Raw genomic sequence first — 14078 nt, 5'->3', positions numbered from 1 at the left:
AGGATGAGCTCTGCCCACCTCAGAACAATTTCAAATGTACAGCATCACGAGACCTAATGTTCCCTTCTAACTATGCACTTACTTACTCTCTTTTATAGCCAAACTCCCTGAGTTTTCATAACTTCCCATGTTCCTCACTTCCCATTCTCTCAACTGACTCCAGTCCCAAAATAATCAAATGTGTTAAACATTCTTAGAGAAATGGAAGAAATCTAAGTAGCATGAAGGAGTTGACAGGAGATAGGTAAAAAAGAGAGTAAGCCTGAATAGTGATGGGAGGGGGGGGGGCATTAAAAGTAGAAACTAGATAAACCAATTAAATAGAAGAATCATACATATCCTAACGAAAGCAAAAGGGGAGATGAGACAGTTCTGTCCAATTCCATGCCATTATATTTAAAAAGTGAAAGAATGGTTAATTTCAAGTAAAAATATATGGCTGATTCCAGAAGATATGGAAAACCTAAGTAAAGTATCCTAGATGAAATAGTTTGTCAAGGAATTAACCCCTCCCACTACCACCCGCACACATCTCTAAGTGCATTAAGCTTTAAAGTGGAATTCTAATTTCAATGCACTATAAATTTTTATAGGATCTAAAGAGCTTTTATGTTCTAAAATGTGACTATATCAAAAATATCCAAGTCCAATGATGCACAAATGAAATGATTTCATCTTGCTTGCGTGAATATTGTTGGGAAAATCACTTCTAAAGGCAAAGAGTCAAGCAGCACTTAAGTGTATTCTAAAAGTGCAAGGAAGTTGGATTATTAGGAAATAATATGATTCACCATATTGGATTATATGGGGAGAAAAAGCATTTTTATAGATGGTAAAGGGACATTTCAATATAATTTGAAATCCATACTTCATTAAACTATTACTATAGACAGATGATATTTTTAAACCTTGGTTAAATACAACTACTCTACCTTAATGATCAGTTGTCGACTGGGAAATACTAAAGATATTCCTATTAATGTCAGTAACAAGACAGGGATGCCCACATCCATGTTCAGCTTTTTAAAGAAGACTTCTGGACTCCTAACTTTTCTGGAAGTCTTTTAGAAGATGTAGAGGTATGGTAACTGGAAAGCATGGATATAAAATGATTGTTCGCAGATAATTTGATTATACACCTGGATAATCTAAGAGAATTAATTGAAAAACTTAAAAACAATAGATACATTCAGTAAGGGCTTGGTACAGAACCAGCACTCAGAAATCAATAAACAGATTTAATGAAAAAAACTCCTTGTATAAAATGGCAACAAGATTAATACAGTTAAAAAGAAATGTGCAAGTCCTGTGTGAAGAAACTTTTAATTCTATCCAATTAACTCAATCCTAATAAAATTACCTATTAAATATATATTTTAGAACAAAAGCTGATTTCTAGTCTTACAGAAAATTTTATTTTATTTTTTTAAAAGAGTATTTATTTATTCGTGAGAGACACAGGGGAGAAGCAGGCTCCGTGCAGGGAGCCCGATGCGAAACTTGATCCCTGGTCTCCAGGATCACGCCCTGGGCTGAAGGCGGCACTAAACCGCTGGGCCACCGGGGCTGCCCCATGGAAAATTTTAAAAGCAAGAACACCTAAGATAATCCTGAAAGCACAAAAAGGGAGGGAGGGAACTAATACAGTATTAGCTACCTGAACAGTGGGGTGGGGTGGGGTCCAGAATTAGACCCAAATACAAATTGATAATTACATATATGATTAAGGTAGCCTAACATAAAATACTCAAATGTACTTAACCCCAAATTTAAAACTACGATAAAACCTATAGTTTTCACCAATAAAAATGTCAAAGTTTAAAAAAGTGGTAATAATAGATGTAGAGGTGGTGTAAGAAATAATTTTCTATTTTGCTTATCCAGAAAATGCAGTGCTGAGAACTTTCACAAGTTTCAACCCAGAAATTCTAATTTTAAGAATTTATGCCATAAATGTGCTTGTTTGTGTGAGAAATGTGTATGCATTTTTTATAACAAAAAGTATTGAAAAACATGATTACCAGACTTCAGGCTAAAGAAGAGAAGTGGAGGGATCCCTGGGTGGCGCAGCGGTTTGGCGCCTGCCTTTGGCCCAGGGCGCGATCCTGGAGACCCGGGATCGAATCCCACGTCGGGCTCCCGGTGCATGGAGCCTGCTTCTCCCTCTGCCTGTGTCTCTGCCTCTCTCTCTCTCTCTCTCTGTGACTATCATAAATAAATAAATAAATAATTAAAAAAAAAAAAAAAGAAGTGGATCTGATAAAGTCATAGTCTTACGTTAATGACGCCTTGCATGTTTATATTTTACACTGAGCTGTCTTGTTTACGACTGCGTGTGATCCCTCGAGATTTTTGAGAAGTTGGACTAATATTCCCATTTTACAGTTTGCAGGATCAGCCTAGTGGGCTCAAAGCATGACAGGGGAAGCCAGTGTGAGAACCCAAGGGTGGTTTTTTCTTTATCTTTTTTTTTTTTTTAATCTCTGTTCCATTTCTTTTACTAGGAAATGACACTATCTTATAAGTTCTCATTAATTCCCATAGGAGTTGACTTTCCATTGATTTAAAGGGAACTTTAGGGGAAGAGTAAAGCAGATATTTATGTTTCTTTTGAAACTGTCAAGTCTTGAACTTGACAGCATTGTTAGTTAGCCAAAAGTAGCATTCGTGTTAGGAATGGCCTCAGTCCATATATCTTTCCACTATTTGATGCTGAATACAAATATTTTTAAATCTATGTATCTACCTATCCATCTACCATCCTTTTTTCTATCCATCATCTGTCTAAATTTACTTTCCAGTTAAGGAAATGCACATTTGTACATTAATTTCTGTTACTTAGATTCTTATCATCTAGTGAAGATTTTAGGAGGAGAGGAAATTACTGACTTGAGGATACTTGCATATTTATTGAATATTTTTTTAAGTTCATACACATTTAATAATATTGTAGAAGATAACGAAATCATGGTGTGTGGTATCTACTCCCCCAGCTGAATTCTAAGCAGGGAACAGAATATGAAATGCTTGTGTAAGGACTGAGTAAGAACATAAGAAATTTCTTTCCACCAGAATCATAAAATGAAATGTTAAATGGATGTTACATCCTGTGAGTGCCCCAGGAGGGGGAGGATAGTGTGTTCTGGAAGGGCAGTTTTTGTGAAGGAACTCAGTCTTGGACTGTAGGTAGAAGGATGGGGACAGTTTAAGCAGAGAGACGAGCGGGGAATGAATAGATGAACCTGGTCTTAGGTTGTCACTAGATGAACTAGACCGGAATTACGTCTAGGGTTCTGTTACCTCAGCTGCTTTGGTCTCTGGGAGATGAAAAAGAGCTGGGCCTCTTAATAGGGTTGGACTGACACCTGAAACTGAGAATGTAGCCTAGGGTATCCTGAGAAATTCCTTGAGACTGCAGTTGGCTCAGACCCCAAAGCTGAGCATCTTCATCTGGGCTCACACGATAGGCACACCCTCAATCAGATTTCTAGTAAGTGTGCCTGCACCTGACTGGCCCGTCAGAAGACACTGTGACCTTGATCTCGGGATCGTGAGTTTGAGTCCTCTGCTGGATGTAGAGATTCCTTAAATAAAAAAAACTTAAAAAAAATGGTTTCTGTTAACTTGCACAAGATAATTTTAATAAGACACTTTATCATGAGCAGGTTTTGAATATTAAACTGCCCATCCAAAATGAGGACCTGAGTTAAAGCAGCATGAGAGGTGCTGGGAGCTTCACTGCGCCTCACTGCAAAGCTAGCCTGTTCCCCCAGGGATAACCGCAGTGGGGCAGCCACTCTCTAGTCTGTGGGGACTCACATCTTGCCCACATACCCACATACCCAGAGTCAAGGGCCAGACTACCACAGGGTCAGGGAAATCTTGGGCTCTGCATGAAAAGGAAGCAAGAGATGTGGAAACTTCACATCATTTGGCTGTAAAGAAATAGGAAAAAATAAGACTTTGACCTAGCATGATTCCATTCTCAGCAAATGCAACAGTGGTTAAATGTTAGGCATCATTTTTGTTGTAAATAGTTTAGATACACAGGATCATCACGCTAATGATATGCAGAAAGATTATTTGACAGGATTCGAGAAAAATGTCACACCAGACTTCTGAAAGAATGGGGGACACATGTCAATAAGTTCCTACAGAATAATTACTAGGAAGGAGCATTAAATCATTCTTCACAGCGGGGCATAGAGGCAGGCACAGGAATAATTAAAGTCCAGAATAATAAAAAGGTTGCCTGCACTCATTTTTAAAAATTCAGCGTGGTTCTGGGAACTAATTGAACTAATGCGATAAGAAAAAATAAGAAACAAGGAAAATCAAATTATAATGATTTGTAGATAGCGCAAATAAAGTAAGCAACAGAAAAACCATTAACATGAATGAAAGTGCCCTGTAGGACGATTCCACACAAGGTAAATATAGTACATGAAAATGAAGAGTTTTCCTTGGTAGCATACAACAGTGCACTGTTGTATGTTGCCTAAAAAATGCCACTTTCATGGGACGCCTGGGTGGTTCAGTGGGTTAAGTGTCTCTGCCTTTGACTCAGGTGGTGATCACAGGATCCTGGGGGCAAGTCCTGCATCCAGGTCCCTGCTCAGCAGGGAGTTGGCCTCTCTGCCACTCTCCTGGCTCCTGCACTCCCTCCCTCTTCTCTCTCTCTCTCTCTCTCTCTCTCTCCCTCTCTCTCTTGCAAATAAAATCTTTAAAAACAAAAACAACTTTCACACCATGAACACAACCTATAGCACAAACAGGAAGAGTGGAAACTCTCTATAAATGAATAAAATACTATAAAACGTCATCCAAAGTGTTTTCAAATGAAAACACAGAGCCACTGTGCCCCTGGAAGAAAAAACCCACAAAATTTTAAATATATCATTTCCATAAAAATTAATATACAAATTTAATGTGATCCCAATCAGGCGTTCAGTAACTTTTGTTGGAATAACTTTACAAATTGGTGCTCAAGTGTATCTGATAAACTATATCAAAATGTTTAAGAAACTTTTGGAGAAATAGATTCATAAGAGGTGGGAATGTCTGTCCTACTAGGTATAAAACACTCAAAATAAAAAGTTAAGTCAGAACAGAAGAGACAGCTCTGAAACAGATATGGTTATATGTGGAGATTTAGTATGGGCTCTGATATGGGAAAATCTCAGGATTGTATTGCAATAAAAAAGCTGTGCTAATTTAGTCTAAGTGCAACATTTATTTAGACTCATTTAAATGTGTAATTTACCAATAAAATACCAAATGCATAGATATATGTTGAAGGACATATAAGAAATAACATCGATACCTCTTTGAGAGGGGATCGGGTCTTGAGTAGATGATAGACCCTTTTATTTTATTTTATTTTATTTTATTTTATCTTATTTTATTTTATTTTATTATTTATTTATTTATTTATTTAGCCTATGGCTAACTTTATTAAGGAAAGCATACAAGATTTTACAGAGAACAAGTTTAATCACTTCTTAGAAAAGACTCTTTGATACCTATATGCAATTCTCTAGGTACCTATATGCGATTTAAGGATTTTGGTAAAGAAAGCCCTTACAGAATCTGATTTCTTTCTTCTGGACAACTTACCATAATTCATGTAGCTTCTATCAGATAAATCCTGGGACCAGACTAAGCAATAATATTATTTAGCAGATGAATGAAAGCTATTTGGTATATAATTAGAGTTTATTATTGTTATAAAAAAGTTAGATTGCGATATGATTTTTACTCAGCAAAATTCATCCCCTTGGCATAGGGTAAAATTTTTATATTAGGCTATGATTGCAGAAAACCAACCAACCAACCAACCAACCAACCAACCAACCAGCAGAAACAACTGAAATAAGCTACTGTGAGATTCTAGGTCATACACCAGGACTAAAAATTTCTAGGCTACAGTAGCTGGCTATATGTGTGCTAAACCCACTTCAGAAAATTGTTGGGCTAATAGTTCTTTTTACTCTGCGTAGTTAGTGGCTTCTCTAAGAGAGATAGAAGTGCCTATTGTTCAAGGCATAGTCTGTGTTGCCGGTTACAGTAGCTATACGACTTTGTGTAAATTATTTACCCAATATATAAGGTACTTGGGAGAATTAAAACGCATGATCTTTGTAAAAAGGCTTACTCCAGTGCCCAACGAATATTAAGCACTTCATATGTGTGGACTATCACCATCATCATCATCATCATCGTCATCATCATCAGGCCAGATGATAGACCCCTTTAATATACACCCTTTGGTCTAAAAGCATCTGTTCATGAGTAGAGGACTGGTTAGTACGTATTTTTCGGTAAAAATAAATAATATACTTCTCTGCAAAGAATACAGTAGACACTTCACTGATGTAGAAAGATAGCTACAGAATATGGGGGAGGGGATATTCAGAATATATAGCATCACCTTAATAAAAAATCTGTATTAATATAGATCTGGAAATATATAATTAAGGTATAAAGGGAGAAGCTAAAGTGTAAATCGTTTACTTTCTATTTCATTAGGAACTAGCAACTGCTTACAGTCAAAACTGAAAATATCATCCAGCTAATCACATCCATTAGTTTTTTCCTCACCCCTACACCGCTGTTCCACATCCAGACACATTCATGGGGAAAAAAAAAAAAAAAAAAAAGCTCATCTTCCTCTTCCAGTTCTCAAACTCTGACAACTCATAATTCATTTAATAGAAATCAGTTTAGTAGTAAGTTTTAGAGCATGAATACTGCGGCAAGGGAATAATATGTTGCCATTAAAAAAAAAAAAAAAAAGACCCAGTAGGTTTGAACATGCTGGTGTAGAAAAATGGCCAAAATAGAAAAAACAGAAAAAAAAAAAAGTTCACAGGAACATATTTAATAAGTATACAGACTTCTTTAAAGAAGTCCACTTAGAATTGCCACAGGAGGGATGCCTGGGAGGCTCAGTGGTTGAGCATCTGCCTTTGGCTCAGGGTGTGATCCTGGATCCCAGGATCCAGTCCCACATGGGGCTCCCCACAGGGAGCCTGCTTCTCCCTCTGCCTCTCTTTGTCTCTCATGAATAAACAAACAAACAAATAAATAATCTTAAAAAAAATAAAAGAAACAAATGCCCAGGAGGGCAGAAGAGGTACTGCTCATTCCACCGGGGTGAGGGGTGGAGAGTGGGACTTTGAAGAAGCTTCACTGAATCATTCGAATGAGATTTGCATGAAAGAAGGGGAGAGGGAAAGACGTTGCCAGATGGACAGTGAGGTCAAAACTAAAGGTGACAAAGTGTGTAGTGTGTTCTGAGAATAGCCGGGCTTGCTGGGGCTGGGTAGAAAAGATGACGTATGGGTGTGGGATGGAGAAAGACTTTGGTCATGTGGGAACAGCACGGTGTTGAAGAGGACCTTGAATACTGAGCTGAGAATTTAGCTTTTGTTCTGCCAAATTATGCATAGGAACTGGTGAGCCACTCAAGGTACTGAAACCAAGGAAGAAGTTAGATCCAGGCCAGGTGTATTGGAGGCCAGGTTAGTGTATGAGATTCCTCAGGAAGGCAGAGCCATGGAAGCCAGGGCCCTGTTGATAAGGACTCACAGATACCTGCCATGGGAAATTTTATTTTAATATTTTTTAAATTATTTATTATTATTTTTTATTTTTTTATAAATTTATTTTTTATTGGTGTTCAATTTGCCAACATACAGAATAACACCCAGTGCTCATCCCGTCAAGTGCCCCCCTCAGTGCCCGTCACCCAGTCACCCCAACCCCCCGCCCACCTCCCTTTCCACCACCCCTAGTTCGTTTCCCAGAGTTAGGAGTCTCTCATGTTCTGTCTCCCTTTCTGATATTTCCCACTCATTTTTTTTCCTTTCCCCTTTATTCCCTTTCACTATTTTTTATATTCTCCAAATGAATGAGACCATATAATGTTTGTCCTTCTCCGATTGATTTACTTCACTCCACGTAATACTCTCCAGTTCCAACCACGTTGAAGCAAATGGTGAGTATTTGTCGTTTCTAATGGCTGAGGAATATTCCATTGTATACATAGACCACAGCTTCTTTATCCATCATCTTTCGATGGACACCGAGGCTCCTTCCACAGCTTGGCTATTGTGGCCATTGCTGCTATAAACATCGGGGTGCAGGTGTCCCGGCGTTTCACTGCATCTGTATCTTTGGGGTAAATCCCCAACAGTGCAATTGCTGGGTCGTAGGGCAGATCTATTTTTATCTCTTTGAGGAACCTCCACACAGTTTCCCAGAGTGGCTGCACCAGTTCACATTCCCACCAACAGTGCAAGAGGGATCCCCTTTCTCCACATCCTCTCCAACATTTGTCGTTTCCTGCCTTGTTAATGTTCCCCATTCTCACTGGTGTGAGGTGGTATCTCATTGTGGTTTTGATTTGTATTTCCCTGATGGCCAGGGATGCGGAGCATGTTCTCATGTGCTTGGCCATGTCTAGGTCTTCCTCTGTGAGATTTCTGTTCATGTCTTTTGCTGCCATGGGAAATTTTTATGGCTCCTATTGTAAATCATTGCTTTATCCTGCTTTCTCCAGGCAAAACTAATTTTCTCAAACTTTCTTTTTCTAGTATTTTGAAAAAAAAATACATTTTTCTTTCCTAAATACAGAATATATCAACTCCAAAAATGTTTGGTTTAGTCAAATTATATTAATACTACACTCATAAACTACTGGAGGTAAATATAAATTGCTAAAGTTACTTCATGAACAATTGACAATGTACATTATATCTCATTGCAATTTCATGTGACTATTTTTCCTATTTTATGCTCTCTCACACACACACACACACACACACACTATCTAGGCTTTTATTGGTGCACATGTACTTAGGCAGAATGTTATGGACTAAATGTTTCTGTCCTCCACCAAATTCATATGCTGAGTTCCTAACCCCAGTGTGATGGATGGTATTAAGAGGTGGGGCCTTTGGGAGGCGGTTAGGTCATGAAGGTGGAACTCTCATGAAATAGATGAGTCTCCTTATCAAAAAGACATCTGTCCCCGCTCCCAAAACCTGTCCCAAGGATACGGCTTAAGATAGTGATGTGGTGTTGAGGCTATCCACCTGTATACGTGACGGAACTTAGTTAATTCAGTTGTCGGGGAACCTGGGTGACTCAGTGGTTGAGCATTGGCCTTTGGCTCAGGTTGTGATCCCAGGGTCCTGAGATCGAGTCTGGCAACAGGCTCCCTGGAGAGGGCCTGCTTCTCCCCCTGCTTATGTCTCTGTGTCTCTCATGAATAAATAAAATAAAATATTTTTTTAAAAAGCACCTCTATATAAGCTTGTAAGATTTGGCGATCTGGCAAAGAGATCTACTCATCTGGGGGTCAACCAAGACAAGCCTCGGGAGTTCCCTGGTTCATTAAACCTGCCACCTACCAATCTGGAAAGGCCTGCCTCTTTCTCCAGTCATTCTCTGCCCTCTGCATATGGTGGGGGTGAGGGTGGGGGATGGGAAGGGGGATGGGGTAGAGTTTCAGGTTACACCTGGGAAGCTCCCCAAAATATTGTGAACCAACATATGAATATATACTTTTCCATCCATCAATCAATGAACATTTGAGTGAATAAACCTTTCTTCATTCAGAAGCTATAGCAAATATTTGCTTGAGCAAAGCCAACATGTTGAGAAGAAAGATCACAAATTATCTTAGGACTTTTAATTTGCTAAGCAAATTAAATTGCCAGTTGTTAGTCATTTGAGCCATTCCAACATTTCTGTGTTACAAATGGTACAGAGCAGGGATGTTTGCCTAACAAAAGTTAGAAATTAAGAAACATAATGGTTGGAGCTCCTGGGTGGTGCAGTCAGTTGAGTGTCTGCATCTTGGTTTGGGCTCAGGTCAGGATCTCAGGGTTGTGAGATCGTGCCCTGATGGGGCTCCATGCTCAGTGCAGCATTTGCTTGAGATTCTCTCTCCCTCTCCCTCTGCCCTTCCCACTCATGCTCATTCTTGTTCTCTAAAATAAATAAATCTTTTTTTTTTTTTTTTAAAAAAAGGAAACATAATGGTAAAAGAAATACATGATTTCTAGAAAATGGGCAAATGCTTGAAGTTACATAAAAGAAAAATCCATTCAGGAAATACAAATAACATAGGAAATACGTTTATTTAAACCTTCTTTTAACATTTTGTTGCAGATGATATCTTTATAAATGGCATATGGATGAATTTTTGTCTTATCTAAAAGAAATTGTCTCAACGACTGCATCTTTTAATAATGATAATGATAGTAAAAGCAAACACTCATAGAACATTTGCTCTCTGCTTGGCATTATTCCAAGTAGCTTTATGTGTATTAACTCATAATCCTCAAAGCTAGAGTCAGCTACATAATTTGCAGGGCCAAATGCAAAATAAAAATGCAGAGCTTGCTGTTTAAAGATGAGGAAGAAAGCGCCATTAATGATAGGTACTAAAACATAAAGGTTTTTTTCTTTCTTCCTCTTGTATAGTGTTTCTAAAATTTGCTACTTAATGTCAAGTAAAAAATTTGAAAATTTATTTTTATGTTTTTAAAGATTTTATTTATTTTTTCATGAGAGACACACAGAGAGAGGCAGAGACACAGGCAGAGGGAGAAGCAGGCTCCATGCAGGGAGCCCGATGTGGGACTTGATCCGGGGATCTAAGGATCACGCCCCCGGGGCTGAAGGCAGATGCGCAACCCCTGAGCCACCCAGGAGTCCTCAAAATTTGAAAATTTAAATTATTAATATGAATTTTAGCCTTCATCTTTATATTTTACAGTGCCTTTTTAAACAAAAATATGTGAGCATTTAACTCCTATGAAACATTATCAAAATTGCAATTTGTATTTCCTGAGTCACACACATGTGTATATAATCTGTTCTTATCAGAACAATGGAAATGCAGCACAAAACTAACTCAATAGTTTTATTCCATTTCTTAACACATGCAAGTCTTACCAACACTCTCTCTTTGGTTTACTGATGAATAAGGAAGAAGTGAAAGGGAGAGGAAGCATGGATCGCCTCATCTTTCCCTTTCTTGCCGTGAACTGTCATTTTCAGCATAAGTAGTTGGTTAATAGGAGAAGCCACATGGGTAAGAAAGGGTATGACGGGCTCCTGGGTCATCTGTGTCTCTTATAATCTCATTGTCTTCATATTGCATTTAGAGAAGGTTCTGGTTTGGATGACATTTTTGTGTTTTTATCATGTCCCAACCACGTAAGCCTCACCGAGTCACTTGGGGGTTGTGGGCTCTCTGGGCGTGGATAAATTGAAAAGGCTTCCAGAGCTTGCTTCTGGTGACCTGCTTTAGGAGTTACCGCCAATACCAATATCCAGGATCACGGAATTAGCTTAAAGCTCCCAAAACTATTGTGAAAAATGTTAAGATTAGACTTTGGGTATTATTATTTATCAGGAGGAAACATGCTTGTCACCTCGTAAAATTTATATCAATTGTGGCAGAAAATACATTTTAAGAAATCCATGACACGGCACAAAATTAAAAATGCTTTCTCCGGAAGGCCTGGATTTCGAGGTAGACAAATCAGTGATGAAAATGAATGGATGAGAAGGCTGGAGGACAAAAGGCAAATCTGAGCTCTACAATTCTCGACCACCCTTTCCTTTCCAATGGATCGGAATTTTAGCAAATGAACCTCCTGGTTATCTTGGAAGGCCTCAGTGCATATCCGTGTCTTACACACAGCTCTCACTAAGTATATCCTTGCTTTGTTGAATCGATACTCCTCTGGTTATTGCCCATCTCAGAATTGCTCATAGTGAAAGCAGGCTTTTTTATATATTTATTTATTTTTAAAATTATACTCACCAACAAGCATTCTTCGACGGCTTACTCTGTTACAGTCATGGCTGATAGCATGGGGGCTATAATAGTTACCAACATTTTTAAAATCTCTTTTCTCACAAAGACCGATGGATCCTTAGTAAGCCTTCCTAAATTGGACGCATGCCTACCATTTAATGGAATGCCAAGGCTTCTCTCTCAACTTTGCTCTTTCATTTATTTTTTCTGGTCCACTTGCACAAATGTCAAACACTGAGAAATTTTTCTTTGATACATCTAGGCTTCTGCTGTGTGCAATTTGTTGCCAGATGTGAATGGGTTGCTTTCATTTTAGGAACTACAAAAACATTCCCTGCTCACACTTGTGTTCAGGTCCTTGAAAAAGACCTTGGATTATCCTCACACACTTTGATGAAGTAGGGTATGCAAGGTTTTTGTTTGTTTGTTTGTTTGTTTTCAATTCTTTTATATATAAATACAAGTCTATTTCGTAAAAGCATATTGGCACTTGGTTACCTAATTATGTCACCATACCAAATAGAAATATTGATACTTAAGTTTCACACATCATGGTTTAATTTGGTAAAAGCTGAACTTTACTGAATTCCTCTGCCTCATAATGAAAGGAACAGGTGTCCTTTCTACCTGTTTTAAAGTTGTGACTCTCCCATTTAAACCGTGTAACATTCCCTATCCCCCCTGTATCTCTGCTTTAGTCTTCTCAGTTTTCATTTTTAATATGACTTATTCATTTTAGTTGTCCATTTTCCCTAATACAATGTAAGCCTCTAATAGCAGGGATGTGTTTACTCATCACTGTATTGCCAGCACTTGGAACAGCATCTGGAATATAGTAGGTTCTCAGTATGTTTTGTTCAATAATTGAAATCAGATATTCTAAGTAATTGGGAAATTGGGAGAGTCACCTCCCAGTGATCTGATGAGATATTTTTAACCTTTGTAATAAAAAGAAATTATTGAATGAATTATTTTAAAAAATGGGGGATTGGAAGTAATTTTAATGAGGATAATTTAGACTTTTATGAATTTAAAATGTAATTAACAGTTAACTCTTAGCAAACTCAGATTTGGGAGCTACTTTGATGGCAGTGAACTGAATTTGGAAAGTCTGAGTTATGATCCCACAGCATTTGCACTGCTCAGTTTTTCAAGAAGTGGGGGGGCTCTGCAGTTTTCTTCTTTGAGCAAATTGCACCCTCTTCTGCCCTTTTTTGGTACAGCTTGTGGTTTAAAGATCTCTACAAGGATTCAAAATTGCTTGAGGTTTTTCCATCCAATGTCACCTTTCACAGCATGTCCACTTCTGAGGGACCCTGGGGTCTTGAAGCACTGTTATAAATCCAATATGTGTCACAGTCTTGTCTAACTTCTGTCTTGAATTCCAAAATTCAAATAGATGAGGACGGTCCCAAGGCCAGTGGTGAAAACATTTCATTTGGCTACGACCCTGCTTCCTGTAGCTCGACACTGAGCGGAAAGACCCCCCCCCCCCCCCCGGAGATAAACATCTTCTCCCTGTGGCTTCATCATAAACGGAATTTTTGAAAGGCAAGGACTGACATGCTTTTCAAGCAGCCTTTCTTTACAGCCATCATCTGCGGTGATTAAAAAGTAGCAACTGGAAATTTCTGAAGCTGGAATCAGAATGGCCCACCACTGAGAAGAGCAGCATTTGTTTGGTGTCTCTGACATCATTCTTAAAACGATGCTTGTGAACTTCTTCAGAATTTTCAGACAGTTCAGTTTTTCCACCATCAGCACTATCCTGATGATTCTCTCGTGTCCTATTATCGTTTCTTCTGATCAGCTGGCTGCCCCTGAGGAGGACCAGAGGCTCAGGGTTCAGAGCACAGCCCGCAGACCTGCCCATCTGGCTCGACTGTGCCCTGCCACCGACTCACAGTGCATGTGCCCGTTGGCAAGTTACCAAGCTCTTCTGTTCCCTGATTTCCTAACTCATAAAAATAATACCAGCCCCATAGAGTTGCTGGGCCCGTTAAAGAGTAAAGTGGTGATAACAGGGCCAGCAAATAGGAAACACTCACTAAGTATTAACTACGATTTCCCCAAATACAGAGATTTCTAGCATTCTCAGTTGCTGCAGACTAAGCCTTCTGTAATTGCCTAAATATGTGGCAGCTTCTTTACTCCCACTTCTATCTAGAGCTGCTAAGTTAGTTCTAAACCCAAGGACATGATCTCTCCTAGGCCACTGGCAAAGCAGCTCTTTGGTTTC

Source organism: Canis aureus, chromosome 13, assembly GCF_053574225.1.
Source record: "Canis aureus isolate CA01 chromosome 13, VMU_Caureus_v.1.0, whole genome shotgun sequence".
NCBI lineage: Eukaryota > Metazoa > Chordata > Mammalia > Carnivora > Canidae > Canis > Canis aureus.
Note: the sequence above shows the minus strand (reverse complement) of the source record.